This window comes from Anomaloglossus baeobatrachus, chromosome 2, assembly GCF_048569485.1.
Source record: "Anomaloglossus baeobatrachus isolate aAnoBae1 chromosome 2, aAnoBae1.hap1, whole genome shotgun sequence".
NCBI classification, from domain to species: Eukaryota; Metazoa; Chordata; class Amphibia; order Anura; family Aromobatidae; genus Anomaloglossus; species Anomaloglossus baeobatrachus.
In genome coordinates, this window is record NC_134354.1 from 763,050,989 (window position 1) to 763,055,684 (window position 4,696).

Sequence of the window (4,696 nt, forward strand, 5' to 3'; positions counted from 1 at the left end):
TATCTATCTATCTATCTATCTATCTATCTATCCCTCTATCTATCTATCCCTCTATCTATCTATCTATCTATCTATCTATCTATCCCTCTATCTATCCCTCTATCTATCTATCTCTCTATCTATCTATCCCTCTATCTATCTATCTATCTATCTATCCCTCTATCTATCCCTCTATCTATCTATCTATCTATCTATCTCTCTATCTATCTATCCCTCTATCTATCTATCTATCTATCTATCCCTCTATCTATCCCTCTATCTATCTATCTATCTATCTATCTATCTCTCTATCTATCTATCTATCCCTCCCTCTATCTATCTATCTATCTATCTATCCCTCTATCTATCTATCTATCTATCCCTCTATCTATCCCTCTATCTATCTATCTATCTATCTCTCTATCTATCTATCCCTCTATCTATCTATCTATCTATCCCTCTATCTATCTATCTATCTATCTCTCTATCTATCTATCCCTCTCTATCTATCTATCTATCTCTCTATCTATCTATCCCTCTATCTATCTATCTATCTCTCTATCTATCTATCCCTCTATCTATCTATCTATCTATCTATCCCTCTATCTATCTATCTCTCTATCTATCCCTCTATCTATCTCTCTCTCTATCTATCTATCTATCCCTCTATCCATCCCTCTATCTATCTATCTATCTATCCCTCTATCTATCTATCCCTCTATCTATCTATCTATCTATCTATCTATCTATCTATCTATCTATCTATCTATCTATCTATCTATCCCTCTATCTATCTATCTATCCTTCTATCTATCTATCTCTCTATCTATCCCTCTATCTATCTATCTATCTATCTATCCCTCTATCTATCCCTCTATCTATCTATCCCTCTATCTATCTATCTATCTATCCATCTATCTATCTATCCCTCTATCCATCTATCTATCTATCCCTGTATCTATTTCTATCTATATCAACATGTATACACAGAATGCACAGACAATGCAGCAGAGAGGAGTTTGTCAGCTGACTGAATAATCTTTGGTGCTACACAGAAGTAGAAGTGAGTCCTGCCTTATTCTATCACTTCTACTGTATAGAGCAGCAGGACACATTCAGCTCTGCTACATCTAACAGAAACATAAAAAGCTGTAAATTTGCAGAGCATCTCTGTGTGAGCAATGAGCCAAGGAGAGAGAGAATCTCATGGTGTACAGTGATGATACAATAATAATGACCCATAGACAGAGGACGAGCTGTAATAATCTATATATAATATTCCATTACAAGCCTTTAGTCACATGAATCGTATGAAGACAGCAGAGTGTATGGCAGGATGCAGCAGAGTGTATGGCAGGGATGCAGCAGAGTGTATGGCAGAATGCAGCAGAGTGTATGGCAGGGATGCAGCAGAGTGTATGGCAGGATGCAGCAGAGTGTATGGCAGGATGCAGCAGAGTGTATGGCAGGGATGCAGCAGAGTGTATGGCAGGATGCAGCAGAGTGTATGGCAGGATGCAGCAGAGTGTATGGCAGGGATGCAGCAGAGTGTATGGCAGGATGCAGCAGAGTGTATGGCAGGATGCAGCAGAGTGTATGGCAGGGATGCAGCAGAGTGTATGGCAGGGATGCAGTAGAGTGTATGGCAGGGATGCAGCAGAGTGTATGGCAGGGATGCAGCAGAGTGTATGGCAGGGATGCAGCAGAGTGTATGGCAGGGATGCAGTAGAGTGTATGGCAGGATGCAGCAGAGTGTATGGCAGGGATGCAGCAGAGTGTATGGCAGGGATGCAGTAGAGTGTATGGCAGGATGCAGCAGAGTGTATGGCAGGATGCAGCAGAGTGTATGGCAGGATGCAGCAGAGTGTATGGCAGGGATGCAGCAGAGTGTATGGCAGGGATGCAGCAGAGTGTATGGCAGGATGCAGCAGAGTGTATGGCAGGGATGCAGCAGAGTGTATGGCAGGGATGCAGCAGAGTGTATGGCAGGATGCAGCAGAGTGTATGGCAGGGATGCAGCAGAGTGTATGGCAGGGATGCAGCAGAGTGTATGGCAGGATGCAGCAGAGTGTATGGCAGGGATGCAGCAGAGTGTATGGCAGGATGCAGCAGAGTGTATGGCAGGGATGCAGCAGAGTGTATGGCAGGATGCAGCAGAGTGTATGGCAGGGATGCAGCAGAGTGTATGGCAGGGATGCAGCAGAGTGTATGGCAGGGATGCAGCAGAGTGTATGGCAGGGATGCAGCAGAGTGTATGGCAGGGATGCAGCAGAGTGTATGGCAGGGATGCAGCAGAGTGTATGGCAGGGATGCAGTAGAGTGTATGGCAGGATGCAGCAGAGTGTATGGCAGGGATGCAGCAGAGTGTATGGCAGGGATGCAGTAGAGTGTATGGCAGGATGCAGCAGAGTGTATGGCAGGATGCAGCAGAGTGTATGGCAGGATGCAGCAGAGTGTATGGCAGGGATGCAGCAGAGTGTATGGCAGGGATGCAGCAGAGTGTATGGCAGGATGCAGCAGAGTGTATGGCAGGGATGCAGCAGAGTGTATGGCAGGGATGCAGCAGAGTGTATGGCAGGATGCAGCAGAGTGTATGGCAGGGATGCAGCAGAGTGTATGGCAGGGATGCAGCAGAGTGTATGGCAGGGATGCAGCAGAGTGTATGGCAGGGATGCAGCAGAGTGTATGGCAGGGATTCAGCAGAGTGTATGGCAGGGATGCAGCAAAGTGTATGGCAGGGATGCAGCAGAGTGTATGGCAGGATGCAGCAGAGTGTATGGCAGGGATGCAGCAGAGTGTATGGCAGGGATGCAGCAGAGTGTATGGCAGGATGCAGCAGAGTGTATGGCAGGGATGCAGCAGAGTGTATGGCAGGGATGCAGCAGAGTGTATGGCAGGGATGCAGCAGAGTGTATGGCAGGGATTCAGCAGAGTGTATGGCAGGGATGCAGCAGAGTGTATGGCAGGGATGCAGCAGAGTGTATGGCAGGATGCAGCAGAGTGTATGGCAGGATGCAGCAGAGTGTATGGCAGGGATGCAGCAGAGTGTATGGCAGGGATGCAGCAGAGTGTATGGCAGGGATGCAGCAGAGTGTATGGCAGGGATGCAGCAGAGTGTATGGCAGGGATGCAGCAGAGCCGAGCTGGTCGAGTTGAGAACTGACTAGTTAAGAACTTACCAATAGTTTCCTTGTCATTCTACAGCACACAGCTGAGGACAGTGGCAAGCTCAGCTCTGCTGCATCTGTCATTTTTTTTCTCCCACATTTCTTCTATTACCTTATCTAGAGTGGAGGGTGACTGGGCTCCTTGGCTTTCTAAGAAAAAAGGCTTTTGGCAGTTCCTTGAAGTCATTCATCACTGTGCCTTGCTGTTCCTATGTGGAAGCGTCTCTGGAAACTTTGCAAAAGTGAACAGGAACTAAGACATTTTCAGGGAAATATCCTGCGATCCTTATATGGGACTGAGCTGCAGTCTGAGGTCCGCGCCGAGGGCAGGTCTTAGTGCGAGCAGTGTTATTGTAAAGTATGAGCAAGGGCGACTATATCAGCTATATATCTGTTTTATATGTTATATCCTTCAGGCACGGGACGGCCAAGAGAAGAGCACAGGAATACACAAAACACATTCTGCATATGTATTACAGCAACATTACCCTGAGTTACCTCCTGTATTATCTGCACTCACTATTCTGCTGGTGCAGTCACTGTGTACATACATTACATTACTGATCCTGTACTGATCCTGAGTTACCTCCTGTATTATACTCCAGAGCTGCACTCACTATTCTGCTGGTGCAGTCACTGTGTACATACATTACATTACTGATCCTGAGTTACATCCTGTATTATACCCCAGAGCTGCACTCACTATTCTGCTGGTGCAGTCACTGTGTATATACATTACATTACTGATCCTGTACTGATCCTGAGTTACCTCCTGTGTTATACTGCAGAGCTGCACTCACTATTCTGCTGGTGCAGTCACTGTGTACATACATTACTGATCCTGAGATACCTCCTGTGTTATACTGCAGAGCTGCACTCACTATTCTGCTGGTGCAGTCACTGTGTATATACATTACATTACTGATCCTGTACTGATCCTAAGTTACCTTCTGTATTATACTCCAGAGCTGCACTCACTATTCTGCTGCTGCAGTCACTGTGTACATTACATTACGTATCCTGCACTCATCCTGAGGTACCTCCTGTATTATACTCCAGAGCTGCACTCACTATTCTGCTGGTGGAGTCACTGTGTACATACATTACATTACTGATCCTGTACTGATCCTGAGTTACCTCCTGAATTATACTCCAGAGCTGCACTCACTATTCTGCTGGTGAAGCCACTGTGTGCACACATTACACTGCATAATAAGTACTGCATGTATTGGTCCTCATTTATTTCATATCCTGTAGTTTTCTCCAGAGCTGCACTCACTATTCTGCTAAGATGTGGCCAAAATGAGGTAGTTACTGACATCTGGCCTGACTGCAATGATGATGACATGTTTAGAGCTGCATGTAGCATTTTGCTATGATCCCATTATCTCTGGGGCTATGGGACTACAAGTCTCACTGCTGCCCTCTGCTGGTAAAGGACCTGTACTTTTAGGTCAACGCTAAACAGCACATAAATTTCTTTCTTTCTTTCTTTCTTTCTTTCTTTCTCTTTCTTTCTTTTTTTGTCTCTTTCTTTGTCTTTTTCTTTC

At 45.6% G+C, this 4,696-nt stretch overlaps 1 protein-coding gene across 2 annotated transcripts in view; it reads right to left on the reverse strand.

The window, feature by feature from the left end:
* LRRC32 (leucine rich repeat containing 32) overlaps positions 1-3,424 on the reverse strand; it is a 75,277-nt gene extending 71,853 nt beyond the window's left edge. The window contains exon 1 of one of the 2 annotated variants that reach the window (XM_075334689.1): positions 3,259-3,424. The gene's annotated coding sequence lies outside the window, so the exon portion shown is untranslated. Of the gene's footprint in view, positions 1-3,158 lie in introns of both variants that reach the window. The other variant, XM_075334690.1, reaches the window with a different exon arrangement.
* Positions 3,425-4,696: the final 1,272 nt, after the last annotated feature.